The following is a 17,987-nucleotide window of genomic DNA, read 5'->3' on the forward strand; positions in this document are numbered from 1 at the left end:
AGCCTACTGAAAACTTGAACACAAGGATGAAGACCTTTATAGTAATTCACTTCCACTTAATGAATAGTAAATGGGATTTTCTTTTTCTTTTCTTTTTTTAGAGAGAGAGAGTCTCGCTCTGTCACCCAGACTGGAGTATAGTGAGGTGATCATAGCTCACTAAAGCCTCAAGCTGCTGGGCTCAAGTGATCTTCTCACCTCAGCCTCCCAAATAGCCATGACCACAGTCATGCATCACAATGCCCTGCTAATTTTCTTATTTTACTTTTTGTAGAAATGGGGTCTTGCTATGTTGCCCAGGCTGGTCTCGAAGTCCTGGCCTCAAGTGATCCTCCTGCCTTGGCCTCCCAAAGTGCTGTGATAACAAGTGTGAGCCACTGCGCTCACCCCCTTATGATTTTCTTAATAACAGTTTCTTTTTTTCTAGCTACTTTATTGTAAGAATATAGTAAATAACATATACATATAGTATATATAACATATAAGGTAAAAAGTACATGTTGATTGTTACGTTATTGGTAAGGCTTTTGGTCAATAGTAGCCTATTAGTCATTAAATTTTGGGGGAATCAAAAGTTATACATGGATTTTTAACTGAGTAGGGGGCAGGAGATGTTGGTGCCCCTAAGCACCACTTTGTTCAAGGGTCAGTGGTACAGCATTCTTAAAAAGACAAAATGATAGAGATAGAAGACAGACAGGTGGCTGCCAGGGATTAGGGCTGGGACGTAGAAGGAGGGTGGGTGTAACTATAAAGTGGTAATATGAGAGGGATCTTCTGGTAATGGAATAGTTCTGTATCTTGATAGCAGTGGTGTTATATGAATCTACACATGTGATAAAATGGCACAGAACTATTTTTAAAATGATGTATTATTTGAATACTGCGCATATACATAGAGAAAATTCTAAGGTTTAAGTCATTTTCTTCCCACATTTTGAAAATATTACTCATAGGTTTTCTTTTTTCTAGTGGTATTGATGAGAAGTATGATATCAAGGTGATTCTTGATCTTTGTAGATAACTGGTTCTTTCCTATCTTAACTTTCTCTCTTGCTCTGTCACACAGGCTGGAGTACAGTGGTGTGGTCTTGGCTCACTGCAACCTCCGCCTCCTGGGTTCAAGCTATTCTCCTGTCTCAGCCTCCTGAGTAGCTGGGACTACAGGTGCATGATACTATGCCCAGCTAATTTTTGTATTTTTAATAGAGACGAAGTTTCACCATATTGGCCAGGCCGATCTTGAACTCCTGACCTCAAGTGCTTCTCCCACCTCAAGAATAATAAATAATTTGGTCTTTGTCCTGGGTTCTTGGTATGGAGCTTCTAAAACCCATGGAGTTTCCTAGGTGATAACAGTGGGTTTGTTATGGTCACCAGGTGACTCCTGGTGGGCCCATACATAGCTTCAAGATAGGGGCTGGTCACCAGAAAGACCAGCCACAAGGTAGGATTTTGAGCCAGCCTGACCTCCAGGAAGGGGAGTTGTGCCCGGAGAGTCGGTTCAATCATGTGCCCAGTGGTTTAGTCAATCATACCTATGCGATGAAACCCTAGTAAAAACTAGACACCAAGCTCAGTGGAGCTTCACCAGTTGGTGAACACTGTGCTGGAAGGGTGATGTGTCCTGATTCCACAGGGAAAGGTCACGTACGTTTTGTGTATAGGACCCTCCCAGACCTCATCCTATGCATCTTTTCATTAGTCTCTTCCTGATCTGTATGCTTAATAAAATTGTAATCGTAAGTATAGCACTTTTCCAGGTCTGTGAGTCATTTTAAAAAATGATTGAACCAGAGAGTATTGTGGAACCTCAAAATTTGTAGCCAGTCAATGAGAAGTGTGGATAGCCTGGGGCCTCCTGAACTTGCTGCTTGTGTCTGAAGTCAGGACAGTCAGAGATGACTGAACCCCTTACCTTATGGAATCTGTACTAATTGCAGGTGGTTCGTGCTACAGTAGAGTTGTAATACACTCAGCTGATGTCAAAATAGTGAGCTTTTCATTATCCTTTGCAATATTTATCTGACTCTTTCATTCTAGTTTTTTCCTCCTTTTTTGGGGGGGATGTCTTTATTAATTATTCCTTCAAATATTAGCTGTCTTCTATTTTCCCTCTCCTTCTGAAATTTTTATTTTAGGCACTGGGCTCCGTGCATGAAGTTTGTTGGGGGAGTGTCTTTGGGACAACACCTTGTAAGGAATGAAGAAAGAATTAGGCAGAGGCAGTGGCAGAATTGGCCACATCACAGCCAAGGTCTCAGCTGATCTCACTGGGAGTGGGGATGGCTTCTTCGGATTGTCCTCAGTTAAGGCTCTGCCAGTCATTGGATCCAGGCTGCCCTCAGGAGGGTGTCTGATTTTGGATGAAGCAGCTCTCTTCATCTAAACTGAAGAGGGACTCAACTGAGAGTTGGCAGTCACCAGTCCTCCCATTGACGGTGTATTGAGGAAATGAGCACTTCATTACTTAAGGGGAAGAATCTAGGTCGGGGATGGCTAACAACAGCCCATGTGCCAAACCCAGCCCACAGCCTGTTTTTGTAAAAACAAAACAAAACAAAAAAAACAACTTACTTGGCATGTCTATCTTCACATAACACTTCCCCTGTTTATGTATGTCTTTAACGTCTCCCTTCTTCTTCTTATAAAGGCACCAGTCGTATTGGATTAGTACCCACCCTAATGATTTTATCTTAACTTGATTATATCTGCAGAGTCCCTATTTCCAAATAAGGTCATATTTACAGGTACCAGGGGTTAGGACTTCAACTTATATTTTGAGGGAGGGAACCACAATTCAATCCATGGGAGCCAGAAAATGTTATCATCTGCCATTTAAGGAAACTTCTGTAAGGAAAAACCCCATATCCCTGTTATAGGTGTGATGGTGAAGCAGGTGTGAGAGCTGAGCAGGCAGGGGTTGCACAGGTGATTCCCATGTCTATTACTCGAGCGGCCAGACACCAGGAGGCAGCAAGTAGATTTCTCCACCGCCCCTGACTACTGAAGCCCCAGGAGTTGCTTAAGCTTATCTACTAACCACCTTGGCAGGCTTGTAAAAATTTTGCAACATCCTTCTTAAAAAAGAAAGAAAGAAAGAAAATCCAGCAGCCAGCAAACTGTCCATAACAGAGCCAAATGACTCACTGCCAGCACTGCTCTACATGTTTTAGGAAGTCCTTATCGTCTTTCCAACAACACATCCAATTATTTTCTAAAGCAGCTTTATTCCCAGAGGATTCATTTATTTTTTGGTGTAACAGCATCTATCCCAAAAGTTAACCCCTGATGGATACCAACTGAGAGGTATCTCCAGAGGCATAATGATCAGTGTTTAAAAACCAGCACTCCAAAAAGAAAAGCCGAGGGGAGCGGGGGAAGTGCTAATATAGGCTGCCAATTTCCTCGGTGTAAACACTCCCACATTGATTAATTTCAAGCTACTAATGTGAAGTCACTGAACACAGAATTGGGAAGAGATAAGTACAGTTAGCTTTTATGAGCTGATATGAAGCAACTTCAGCACATCACTGAATATCTCAATATAGAGAGAAAGTATGATTTGAGATGTACAGGGAAGACATTCTGGAGGCAGTAGGATTTGAAATGGACTTTGAGGGGTAGCTATGATTTGGTGGTAACTCTGTCACTACACAGTCAGCCACATCCGTTTGGCAATTTGCATCTGTCTTACTGAGACTAAACTATGAGATTCCTGAGGGCAGACAAAGTGTTTTATTCATTGTAGTGACCCTACTGTAGGTATTTCACAAGCATTTGTTGAATGCGTGAATGGAAAGTGAATAAATAGAGAGGGCAAAGGAATTTTAGGCAGAGGGGGCATTCGTGGTGTGGGCAGGACAGAGGGGAAGGAATAAATGAACAGGAGGTTTTGGGTTCAGTGAGTGGTCCATTCTTGGAGTATAGTGTTGGGACATGTGGTATTCCAATTATTTATGGCTGTGTAACAAGCCATCACAAAATTTGATGCCTTAAAACATTAACACATTTGTTTTGCTCATAAGTCTGGAATTCGAACAGGGCTCAACAGGATCCGCTCATTCTGGTTCGTATGGCATCGACCGGTGTGGCCTGAAGACTAAGGCTGTAATCGTGTGAAGCCTTGCTCTCTCATCTGCCCAGAGGTTGAGCTGGGAAGACTCAAAGAGCTGGGGATTTGAATAGCTGAGGCACCTTGAATATCTAAAACTCTGTGAGGGCTCTCTGCATGATGTCTCCAGTATGGCAGCCTCAGGGCAACTACAGTTTTTTGTACCAGCTCAGGGCTCCTGAGATGTAGATCCCAAAAAGAGCAAACCAGGAAGAAGCTGTATCCTTTTGCTGACCTACCCTTGGAAGTTACACAGCATCGCTACGCCATAGCCCCCACTCAGATTCAAGGAGCAGAAACCCAAAATCCACTTCTCAGTGCGAAGAGTGTGAGGAACATTGTAATAAGACCATTTGGGATGAAATATATTTTTTATATATGCGATATATACATACACTATATATTTTCCATGTATTGTGTGTGTGTGTGTATGTATGTGTGTGTGTGAATACATTGGAGTGGCCGCCATTGGAAAATACAATCTGCCACACATAGTAGATGGAAGGTTGGAAAGTTGGATGAGGCCAAATTGGAAGGGGTCTTGAATGTCTTAGTAAAGAGTTTGCTCTAAAATATGGAACCAACCCAAATGCCCATCAATGATAGACTGGATAAAGAAAATGTGGCACATATACACCACGGAATACTATGCAGCCATAAAAAGGAATGAGATCATGTCCTTTGCAGGGACATGGATGAAGGTGGAAGCCATCATCCTTAGCAAACTAGCACAGGAACAGAAAACCAAACACCGCATGTTCTCACTCCTAAGTGGGAGTTGAACAATGAGAACACATGGACACAGGGAGGGAAACATCACACACTGGGGCCTGTTGGGGGGTGGCGGGTGAGTGGAGGGAACCTAGATGATGGGTCAATAGGTGCAGCAAACCACCATGGCACACGTATACCTATGTAACAAACCTGCACTTCTGCATATGTATCCCCGAGCTTCAAGTAAAATTTTTTTTTTAAAAAAGGGTTTCTCTATTTTTCCTCTAGAAGCAATTGACATACCAGTTGCTTATCCTCCCCCAGGGTTCCACATATGTAGGTTCATCATCCCCAGCAGACTTGCAAAACTAACAGGTAGCATCATCATGTCTTTTTATTTTATTTTATATTTTATTTGATGTGGTCTCACTGTGTGCCCCAGGCTGGTCTCAAACTCTTGGGTTTAAGTGATCCTCTCGCCTCAGCCTCCCAAAGTGTTGGGATTACAGATGTGACTCACTGCATCCAACCCTTAGAGATCTTTAAAAAAAAAAAAAAACTTCCCTCTGGCTGGGCGCGGTGGCTCACACCTGTAATCCCAGCACTTTGGGAGGCTGAGGTGGGTGGATCATGAGGTCAAGAGATTGAGACCATCCTGGCCAACATGGTGAAACCCCATCTCGACTAAAAAAATACAAAAATTAACTGGGCGTGGTGGCATGCACCTGTAGTCCCTACTACTTGGGAGGCAGAGGCTGGAGAATGGCATGAACCTGGGAGGTGGAGGTTATAGTGAGCTGAGATTGTGCCTCTGTATACCAGCCTGGTGACAGAGCGAGACTCCATTTCAAAAAGAAAAAAAAAAAGAAAAAAAAATCCTTCCTCAAATGTCAGGGCTCTGCGTTTCATGGCACGTCAGTATTTGAAATCCAAGTGTCTATTTGCCCAAGTAAATAATGATGGCAAATCAGACCATACTGGACATGCTTCTTGCCTGCCTCCCAGCTGGCACAAACCTGTATCTCACTTGGGCAGGTGATAATGGGGTGGCCTGTGATGGCCTACACTGGTGACAGCACTGAGTATCAAAATTGTCAGAACACATCTAGACTGACTCTGGGCTTATTGCCCAATAGCTCAAAGAAGAGGCCAAACCCACAGTGTTGATTCTTGCCGAATACATCACACCTAATGCTGATTCCATCTGCCGAGGGATGCTGGATCCAGACGGAATGCAATTTGCATTCACAGAGCCCAAGCTGCTAGTCACTTCCATTCAAAATTGTGGCCTTTCTCTGCAGGGTCTCTATCTAGCCTGTTTGAAGGGTTCGAGATGAGGACACATTAATTGGCTTTGACTGTTTTTCTGAGCCACAGATGGGGAGAAGCTGCCACTGAGTTTTGGATGAGTGTCCTTCGTCTCTGTCCTCCATTCTTTGCTGACTTCTCTCCTTGCAACAGTGAGAAATTTGTTTCTGGCCGTAAGGCAGTTGTTGGGAGGAATCCTGAGACAGTGTGCTCTTTCCGATATTTGTCAAACCACAGATGTTCCCCAACGGAGAGAAGATGGTTGCAGGAATACAGGGAAGACATTGTAATGAATACAAAATCCTTTCTTTTGCTCCCAACTTGGAATGGGCTGCTTTCAAAAGTCTGGAACTAAGAACACACATTTTCCCATAGAATAACGATGCCAGGCCAGGCCCACAGATGCAATTTCATCCATAACGTAAGCTAAGGGAGGAAGGTGGACATCAACCAGCAGACAGGTTGGCTCAGCCTAAGTGCTTGATGCAGCTACCTAAGCTGGTTCTGCTGTCCAGTTTTTTTTTTTTCATTTCTGAAATTTGGAACCCTGCCAGCAGATTTCTTATAAGCTGCAAGCTCTAATGGCAAAAGCAATGAAGGTCTGAACACTGGGGCTGCCGGTGCTAAGTATAGTCGTTTGTAGGACAGGATCTGCTTGCACTTTAAAAAATAATGAACTGTGGCTTCAGGTAGCTGATGTCAGAACGTTGATGTGTTTTTAATTTGTTTGTTTGTTTGGTTTCTCAATGCACTAAAGAGTTTTTGCAATGAAACCACTGAGATGGGGGTGTGGGGGTGGGAGTGGCAGGGATGCTGCTGCTCCTTCGGAGCCCTGTCCAATAGGCTGATTAACTCCGTCAGCACATGCCCAGTGCTAATACGACTAAGCTCATGCTTGCAATCCCACTTAGAGTGGCCATTTCATTTTACACTTAGGAAAAGTATTATAAGGCCACAAACTATATATTTAAGCAGGCCTCTTGCCACTTGTTTGCCACAGCTCTGCAAACAACCTGAGGCTTATATTGGTAGTATTGAGTGAAGATAAAGTTGGAGAGTATAGAGTCCCTGTTGTTCAGTGAATTCTCTGTGTTAAGTGCTCTGTTTGGACATAGGGAATTTTGCTGAATGAAACATCTTACTATAAGATTCCCTGTGTGATACACCCATTCTCATTGTCAGATATTAGGAATTTTGTTTCTCTTGTATCTAGCACTTTCTACAAGTAACATACACAGATATTAATTTGGCAATTTCCTTCCTTCTTTCCTTCCTTCCTTCTTTCCTTCCTTCCTTCCTTCCTTCCTTCCTTCCTTCCTTCCTTCCTTCCTTCCTTCCTTCCTTCCTTCCTTCCTTCCTCTCTCTCTCTTTCTCTCTTCTATATATTTTATGTACACAACTTAATGTTCTGATATACGTATATATACAGTAAAATGATTACTGCAGTCAAGCAGATTAACATACCTATCACCCTCTGTGGTTGCCTCGTTTTTTGTGTGGTAAGAGCACCTAAAATCTATCTTAGCAAATTTTCAGTATCCAAAACAGTATTGTCAACTATAGTCCTCATGCTGTACATTAGATCCCTAGACCTGTTCATCCGTATATAACTATAACTTTGTATCATTTGATCTATTTCTCCCCATTTACTCCCCACTGGTAACCACTGTTCTACTCTCTCTTTCTATATTTTTGACTTTATTTTAGACTCCACATACAAGTGAGATCATGAAGTATTTTTCTTTCTGTATCCAGCTTCTTTCACTTAGCATATTATCCTCCAGGTTCATCCGTGTTGTTGCCAGTATCAGTATCTCCTTTTTTATGCTGAATAATATTCCATTGTATAGACACCACAATTTCTTTATCCAGCCATTCATCAATCGGCACGTAGGGTGTTTCTACATCTTGATTCTTGTGAGTAATGCTGCAGTGAACACGGGAGACAGACGCCTTTACGAGATGCTGATTTCATTTCCTTTTGGTTCATACCCAGCATAGAGGTTGCTGGATCATATGGTAGTTCTATTTTTAGTTTTTGAGGAACTTTCAAAGTTTTCTGTAATGGCTCTACCAGTTTAGATTCCCACCAACAGTGTAGGAGGCTTCGTTTTTCTCCACATCCTCATCAACAATTTTTATCTTTGTCTTTTTGATAATAGCCATTCTAACAGGTTTGAGGTAATTTCATTGTGGTTTCAATTTTCATTTCCCTGATGATTAATGGTGTTGAATACCTTTTCTTGTACCTGTTGGTCATTTTTACATCTTCTTTGGAAAAATGTTTATACAAGTCCTTCGTCTATTTTAAATTCAGGTTATCTGTTTGTTTGTTTGTTTGCTATTGAGTTGTTGAAGTTCCTTATATATTTTGAATATTAACCCCTTATCAGATATATGGTTTACAAATATTTTCTCTCAATCTGTAGGATACCTTTTCATTTTATTAATTGTTTTCTTTCATGTGCAGAAACTTTTGTTTGATGAGATCCACTTGTTTTCTTTTGCTTTTATTGCCTGAGCTTTTTGTATGATATCTAAAAACATTCACTGCTGAGGCCAATATCGAGGAGATTTTTACTACATTTTCTTCTAGGATTTTATGGTTTCAGGTCTTATGTTCAGGTCTTTTATTCATTTTAGGTTGAATTTTGTGTGTAGTGCAAGATAAGGGTCCAGTTGTATTCTTTTGCACGTAGCTACCCAGTTTTTCCAATGCCATTGATTGAAAAGACTGTTCTTTCCCCGTTATATGTTTTTGGTGGCCTTGTCTAAAATTAGTTGACCATATATGCATGGGTTTACTTCTGGGTGCTCTGTTCTGTTCCATTGGTCTACATGTTGGTTTTTATGCCAGTACCATAGTGTTTTGATTACTCTAACTTTGGAATATAATTTGAAATCAGGAAATGTGATGCCTCCAGCTTTGTTTTTCTTTTTCAAGATTGTTTTGACTATTTAAGGTGTTTTGTAGTTCCACATGAGTTTTAGAATTGTTTTTCATATTTCTGTGAAAAATGCCATTGGAATTTTGATAGAGATTATATTAAATCTGTATATTGCTTTGGATAGTATGGCCATTTTAACAATATTAATTCTTTTAACTCATGAATATGAGATATCTTTCCATTTATTTGTGTAGTTTTCTATTTATTTCACCAGTGTTTTATGGTTTTCATATAAGGTTCAGATCTTTTACTTCCTTAGTTAAATTTATTCATAAGTATTGTATTCTTTTTTAAATTAAAAAAAAATTTTTAATGGAACACTTCACAAATTTGCATGTCATGCTTGCGCAGAAGCCATGCTAATCTTCTTTGTATCATTTCTATTTTATCATTTATATGTGCTGCCAAAGTGAGCACAGTATGATATTCTTTTTGATGCTATTATAAATGGGATTGTTTTCTTGACTGGCAATTGTTGCTATCCAACAATTTACGTGCTACTGGCTTGAATTGAAGATAAACTCCTTCAGAGGAGTGAGTGTCTTACTACCTTATAATCTCTACAGTGCTTTCTAGAAAGAATATGCTCAACTGGTATCTGTTGCTTTAAATTCAGTGGAATTCAGTAGGGCACAGCATTCAAACAATACTAGTTCACACTATAATGGTACCTGGAACATTTAGAATGTGCCTTATTTTCAACAGTATGACCAGCAGCAGCTCATGGACTGTGAGCATGACATCAGTGACAATTAAAACTTGCCTAGCACTTTGTGTTTGCCTAGCATTGTTTTAGGTGCTTTAGCTATAAGATGTCATCTGGTCCTGCAAACAATCCTTTGAGGGGGGATATTCTTACTTAGTTTTAAGTTTACAGATGAGGAACCTAAAGCACAGAGAGATTAAGAAATGTGCCCAAGGTTACATAACTAGGGAGGAGCAGACTCAAACACAAGCAGTTTAGCTTCAGAAAAGGTATTCTACTTACTGAGTTATCATGCTCTTTTTTCAAAGAGCTAATCTACATATAAGGAAATACTATCTACCAGGCACTTTTTAATGTAAACTTGTTTAATCTCACAACAAGCCCAAGAGATGAGTACTACTGTTATCTACATTTTACAGATAACAAAACTAAGGCACAACTAAGCTAAGTGAGTGGTAGAGCCTCATTTCAAACCCAGAAGGTCTGATTTCCAAGTCTGTCCTCTCAATCATCATGCCACAGCACTCTTAGAAGAGTCAGAGGCAAATAGAATGCCAATCCTGAGTTGATTTATGTAGGTTTACATAGCAAGAGATGGTGGATCATAGGCTACTTTATAAGAAGACCCTCCCATTTTCCATCAAGGCTGAACATCACTATATTTAGAGACAGTTGTGCCTGGGCATATGCAGGGTTTCTTCCCAAATAGTCTGGGAAAATAGTGCCAGGTGAGAAAAAAAAAAAGTTTGTATTTTGCTTGGAGTATTGAAGATAAGGAGACCAAGGTCCAGGGGTATTTGTTTTTTCATAAGGGTAAAGATAAGGGAGAAGCAAGGAGAGATGACAAGTTGGCACTGCTGTTTCTCTGTCCTTTGAGCTTGCAATGTGCAGGGCATGGGACTGGGAGCAGTCCAGGTAGAAGGTGGTTCCTAGCATAAGACAGGAGGTAGCAGTGATGAGTACACTGGTGCTTGTCTCTCCCTAGACTGAATGGCCACTCTGCTTCCAGAGGCTAGGAAATGGAATGCCTAATACATACCAGGGAGGCTCCCAGCTTTTCAGCTCATAGCCAACTTATAGGAAAAAAAAAAAAAAAAAAAAAAGGTATGTGCTGAGCAGAAACAATAATTTATTAGCTGTGCCTTATCTGGCCAATGGGACACTCCCCCCTCGCCCGCCTTTTTTTGATCTCTTTTATTAGATGAGGCAAGAAAGGGAAAGTAACACATAAAATGTTTATTTGAAAAAGAACATGATTTCTTAAGAAGAAATCTGAAGCCTCTCAGCTACGGCTCACCTAAGAATCAAAGTGGCACAGCATTCCATCAGGGCCCAGGAATGACCATCAACTTACTAAGGTTGTAAAGCTGGAAGTTTTCATAAAGACATGCCATTTGTCACAGGACCTCCTTCAGCCTTTTCCTTGATATCCAGAAGGCTGGATCCTCAGGCTGTTTACCAGACGGCATTCCGGGGAGGAGGGAGGGAGACAGGAAGAAAGGGAAGAAAGGAGGAAGGGAGGAAGGGAAGAAGGGAGGGAGGAAGGGAGGGAGGTGGGAAGGGAGGAAGTCTCCCAGTTACATATTAATGACTTCTCAGGGTCTGACTTGTCTTTGCTCCTACGCTCATCTTGCCAGTGAGCCCTGCAAGGAATGTGGACAACCAAGCTACAGACTGCTGGCCATGGATATGTCTTGGGTAGACGAGAAGAGGCACATGGCAGGTGTTTTACAGACATGTAGGTAGGAATTTGCAAACTGAACCAGCAAGTGTCTGGTACACAGTAGGTGTTTACTAATGGGAGCTGATACTGCTGTTGACACTGTGAGAGTGAGTGGCTGCAACTGTCATCCCACTGAGTGAAAAGCGGGGTTGATTCAGCTGAGCCATTGGGTGACATGGGTGTTCTTCCTTTTGTTAAAGAAAGTTTTGTTTTAAAGTATTATGAAATATAACACAGAGAAACCCATAAAACATAAGCAACTGCATAACGAAAAATAATAAAGCAAAGTATCATATAATTACTACCATGGAACTACTTCCCTGTTTAAGAAATAGAATATGGTCAACACTCAGAAGCAGACCCTCCACCCCATGGGTCCTTACCAGTCATGCACCTTCCCCAACCCACAAAAGCTGACCCTGATCCTTTCATGGAAATGACACATTTGCTTTTAAGTAAATATATGTATAAATTGTATATATGTCCTCTCTCCATATAACCTATATATCCCCATATAAAATCTATATATTTCTAAATATTATGATTTTGTCTGTTTTTGAATCTTATATAAATGTACTCCAACATGATCTTTTGTGTCTCATTTCTTTCAGGCATCATTATGGTTGTAAGATTTAACCACATTGTTTTGGAAGTAACAGTTTATTAGTTTTCATGGCTTTCTAGTAGCTCTTTATATGGATATGCAACATTTTGTCTATTCTCCTTTAGATGGCCATTAGGGTGTTTTTCAGGTTGGAGTAATTACTAACAATGTTGCTCTGAACATTCTTTTATATGCGTTCGGGGTATACACCTAGGAGAGGAATTGCTGGATCACAGGGTACATGTGTATCTATGAATAACTCTACCAGACCCTGCCAAACTCTTCCAAAGTTGTTGCATAAATTTGCTCTTTATCCTCAAGGCACAAGAGTCACCATCATTTCACAGCTTCATGGACAGATGGTACTGGTTGTCTGTAAATGTTAGCCAGTCTGGTAGGTGTGTGGTTGTACTTAATTGTTGTTTTAATTTGCATTTCTCTGATTACTAAAGAGGTTGGGTAACTTTTCATTGTTTTTTGTCCATCTGGATTTTCTCTTTTGTGAAGGGCCTGTTTATTTCTTTAGCCCATTTAGAAAATGGGGTTGTTCACCTTTTACTTAATGAGTTTCATCCAAATAGATTCTTGATTGTCCCAAGAAGCATCTATTGAAAAGAGTGGTATCCTGGAGTCCATGAGAGTTGATTGTTAAAATTTCAGGAGTTTTCTGAGTAGGTTGTTAAATTGCTGGTAGCTTGACATCAGCCACAGCGTTGACACCATGGAAACTGGCAAATGTGACATAAATCAGGGCATTTTCCACTAGAGAGTTGGTTGATTACTACACCAATGGAAAAGCCCATCTTTTCTGCCCTGCCTCACAAGGCTGTCTCTGTCATAAATTCTGGTCATACACATATGGATTTATTTCACTACTATCTCTTCTGTTTCATTCCTTTCTTTGTCTTCCTCATGTTAAAAACACACTGCCTTGTAAACTACAGGTTTATAATAAGTCTTGATATCTGGTGGAGCGGGTCCTCTTATCTCCTAACAGTATCTTGCTCATTCTTAGCTCTTGACATTTCTCTGTAAATTTAGAATAAGCTTGCCACGTGTTCACAGAAAAATCTGTTTAAATTTTAATCACATTGAATCTATAGATCAATTTTGGGAAGAAATGTATGTTTTTATCTGCTTTGAGTTCATTATGGAAGTTACTCATTACTGTGTAAAATCAATTGCATATATACTCTATAAGTTGTCATTTGTTGTTTATCATTATCCATAGTCTTTCTTGCTCTATTAGTTCATTTTCCTACTGCTATGAAGAAATAACCGAGACTGGGTAATTTATAAAGAAAAAGAGGTTTAATTGACTCATCGTTCCATATGGCTGAGGAGGCCTTATAATCACAGCAGAAGGTGAAGAAGGAGCAAAGGCACATCTTACATGGTGGCAGGCAAGAGCGCATGTGCAGGGGAACTGCCCTTTATAAAACAATCAGATCTCATGACACTTATTCACTGTCATGTGAACAGCCTGGGAAAAGCCCACCCCATGATTCAGTTACCTCCCACTGGGTCTCACCCATGACACAGAGGAGTTATGGGAGCTACCAATCAAGATGAGATTTCTGTGGGGACACAGCCAAACCATATCACTTGCCTTGCAGAACTTTTACATTTCTGTTAAATACAGTTCATCAAACTTTTCCTTTATAGCTTCTAGGATGCTGCTCCTAGCAGCCACAAAGGCAAGCTACACAAAACTTAAAATATAATAGTAACCACATGAAAAAAGTAAAAGGCTGGGTGCAGTGGCTCATACCTGTGATCCTAGCATTTTGGGAGGCCAAGGCAGGTGGATCACCTGGGGTCAGGATTTTGAGACCAGCCTGACCAACATGGCGAAACCCTGTCTCTACCAAAAATATAAAAATTATCCGGGCACGGTGGTGGACATCTGTAGTCCCAACTACTTGGGAGGCTGAGGCAGGAGAATCACTTGAACCCAGGAGGTGGAGGTTGCAGTGAGCTGAGATAGTGCCATTCACTCCAGCCTGAGTGACATAGTGAGACTCAAGGTCAAAAAAAAAAAAAGTAAAAAAAGTTAACATTATTTTTTTTTCTTTTTTTTTTTAAATTTATTTATTATTATTATACTTTATGTTGTAGGGTACATGTGCATAACATGCAGGTTTGTTACATATGTATACTTGTGCCATGTTGGTGTGCTGCACCCATCAACTCGTCATTTACATCAGGTATAACTCCCAATGCAATCCCTCCCCCCTCCCCCCACCCATGATAGGCCCTGGTGTGTGATGTTCTCCTTCCCGAGTCCAAGTGATCTCATTGTTCAGTTCCCACCTATGAGTGAGAACATGCGGTGTTTGGTTTTCTGTTCTTGTGATAGTTTGCTAAGAATGATGGTTTCCAGCTGCATCCATGTCCCTACAAAGGACACAAATTCATCCTTTTTTATGGCTGCATAGTATTCCATGGTGTATATGTGCCACATTTTCTTAATCCAGTCTGTCACTGATGGACATTTGGGTTGATTCCAAGTCTTTGCTATTGTGAATAGTGCTGCAATGAACATACGTGTGCATGTGTCTTTATAGCAGCATAATTCATAATCCTTTGGGTATATACCCAGTAATGGGATGGCTGGGTCATATGGTACATCTAGTTCTAGATCCTTGAGGAATCGCCATACTGTTTTCCATAATGGTTGAACTAGTTTACAATCCCACCAACAGTGTAAAAGTGTTCCTATTTCTCCACATCCTCTCCAGCACCTGTTGTTTCCTGACTTTTGAATGATCGCCATTCTAACTGGTGTGAGATGGTATCTCATTGTGGTTTTGATTTGCATTTCTCTGATGGCCAGTGATGATGAGCATTTTTTCATGTGTCTGTTGGCTGTATGAATGTCTTCTTTTGAGAAATGTCTGTTCATATCCTTTGCCCACTTTTTGATGGGGTTGTTTGTTTTTTTCTTGTAAATTTGTTTGAGTTCTTTGTAGGTTCTGGATATTAGCCCTTTGTCAGATGAGTAGATTGCAAAAATTTTCTCCCATTCTGTAGGTTGCCTGTTCACTCTGATGGTAGTTTCTTTTGCTGTGCAGAAGCTCTTTAGTTTAATGAGATCCCATTTGTCAATTTTAGCTTTTGCTGCTGTTGCTTTTGGTGTTTTAGACATGAAGTCTTTGCCCATGCCTATGTCCTGAATGGTACTACCTAGGTTTTCCTCTAGGATTTTTATGGTATTAGGTGTAACATTTAAGTCTCTAATCCATCTTGAATTAATTTTCGTATAAGGAGTAAGGAAAGGATCCAGTTTCAGCTTTCTACTTATGGCTAGCCAATTTTCCCAGCACCATTTATTAAATAGGGAATCCTTTCCCCATTTCTTGTTTCTCTCAGGTTTGTCAAAGATCAAATGGCTGTAGATGTGTGGTATTATTTCTGAGGACTCTGTTCTGTTCCATTGGTCTATATCTCTGTTTTGGTACCAGTACCATGCTGTTTTGGTTACTGTAGCCTTGTAGTATAGTTTGAAGTCAGGTAGCGTGATGCCTCCAGCTTTGTTCTTTTGACTTAGGATTGTCTTGGAGATGAGGGGTAACATTATTTTTAATGATATATTTTATTTAATCCATTATAACAAATATCATTTCAACATGAAATCAATATATAAAAACTATTCATGAGATAATTTACATTCTTTTTTTCACACAAATTCTTAGAAATCTGGTCTGCATTTTATGTTTCAGGGACATTTCAGTTTGGACTAGCCATATTTCAAGTGTTTATTAGCCACAAGTGGGTAATGGTTGCCATGTTAGATAGCTCGGGTCAGTATCTTTGTTAAGACAGGTCTACAGCAGCCTTAGGTCTGTGGCTAGTTTCGTGCTACCAAGATCTGGCCCTTCCAGGGTTGGTCCAGTGAGGTCTCTTCTCTATTGTTGGTTGAAACTTTAACGTTTCCTAGCTCTGTGTGACTTTGGGAATTGTTTGACTTATAGCCCCCGAATTACACCCCCACCCCTGCAAGTTGCTCTTTCTTCAGCATGATATTTTGCCTAGCTCTTGGAGTTTCATCTGCACATGCCCATTTAGTATTTGGTAAAAGAATGAAGAGGACTTCCGCACAGATCTCTGGAACTCTCTCTCTGTGCAGTTTCCTCCTTTCCAGTACTCTTCTTTGTAAAGTCCAGCAGCCTCCTCCTGAATTCCAGTCTCTCACTCCCCTACTCAGTGAGATAACTGTGCTCTCCTTGGCGTTCCTTCTCTGCCCCATGGTCTGCAAAGTGTCTCCACACAGCAGGCCTGAGTGATCCCAGGGTTTACCTTACCAGCTTATCTTCCCTGAGAGATCACAATCCGTGCTGTGGTGCGGGGCTCGGGATGGGTGCAGGCTGACAGCCTAATATTCATTATTCTTAAGGCCAAAAGCAGAGGTCCTACTTAAAAAAATGTTTTAGCTGGCTGCAGTGGTAAATGCCTCTAGTCCCAGCTACTCAGGAGGCTGAGACAGGAGGATCACAAGTTCAGCCCAACTTGAACAAAATATCAAGACCCATCATCTACAAAAGAAAAGAAAACAAATACGGTTTCGAGCTTACCTATTAGTTTTACTATCTAGTTATTTCATAATTACTTTGATCTTTATTAATCCCTTCCTACAGTCTTCTTTAATATTATTCTTTTTATAACTTTATTTGTATTCTTATTTATTAGAAATAATTAGGGCTATGAGTTTTTCTTTCAGGGATTCCTTTAGCTATTTCCACAGGTTCTGATATGCAATATTTTTGTGGTCATTATTCTCTAGGTAATCTGCAATTTGGGTTTTGCTTTTCTCTTTGACAAAGAATTGTTCCAGAGACTTAAAAAATTTTTGAGATGGTAGAGTTTTATGTTTCAGTTTTCTGGTTTTATGAATTTTAGTTATATTATATTATATTATAAATAAAGTTATCTACGCTATAATTTTTGAAGATGTTTTAAGTTTTCTTTGTAGCTTAATATGTAGTCACAACAAACCTTTGTAAACAAGATGTTATTTACTTTTTACTGTAAATTGTTTATCGACTTTAAGTGAGTCAATGTTATCAATGTGAGTATATAAGATAAATTTAAATTTACAAAAATATAATCGTGTGTGTGTGTGTTTACCCTGGGTGCCAGTGTAAGACTATATTTCAAAAATGAGATTTTGTTCTAAAAAATGTGAAAACCACTAGGCAATGTGACCTCAAAAGTCACCTAGGATGTGTAGAATGGGAATATAAATTTGTGCAGGGCCTAGAGTAGAGTGAGCCCTGAGTTGTGTTGAGATCAAAGGATACCCAGAGTATTTTTTTTCTCTCATTTTTCATTCCTTTTCTTTCTTTCCTCTACAAAGTATGCTAATAAAACTTCTAGATTACACAGACCAAGGCCAGGTGCTATACCAGTCTGTTATCAACAAGTGAGAGCACATGAAACCGTTTTTAATTGGCCTTAGGAAAAGCAAAGGTGAAATGAAAATTTAATTCTCCTGGACCTTTTTTCAAAATGTATTTTTCCATCTCTACTGTAAAGAGTGAATTTTAATTAGGTTGATTCTCACTGTTTGGCCATGCATTTCTAATCTGTGTTCACTCTTTGGGAAAGAAGAATTTGATGAAAGGAACCGGATAATAATGGAAAACTTGTCTGAGCAGAACAAATTGGAATTATCCAATATGATAAGGATATGAGAAGCATTGAGGCTGACGACTGAAAAAAAACACACCTCTCCCCAAAATGCCACTGTTCTGCCTGGCACAGTCTTGTCCTGGCACAGGGAGAGAGCGCAATAGCATGGTATGTGCTTTTGGTGCGTCTGGGCCTTTCTGGTGGGTCACTTAATCCTCCACCCTCAATTTCCCCACCTG

At 40.3% G+C, this 17,987-nt stretch overlaps 1 pseudogene; it reads right to left on the reverse strand.

Annotated features, from left to right (window-relative positions):
* Window positions 1-9,385: 9,385 nt before the first annotated feature.
* Window positions 9,386-9,501, reverse strand: LOC114671560 (U6 spliceosomal RNA; annotated as a pseudogene).
* Window positions 9,502-17,987: the final 8,486 nt, after the last annotated feature.

This window comes from Macaca mulatta, chromosome 12 (genome assembly GCF_049350105.2).
Source record: "Macaca mulatta isolate MMU2019108-1 chromosome 12, T2T-MMU8v2.0, whole genome shotgun sequence".
NCBI lineage: Eukaryota > Metazoa > Chordata > Mammalia > Primates > Cercopithecidae > Macaca > Macaca mulatta.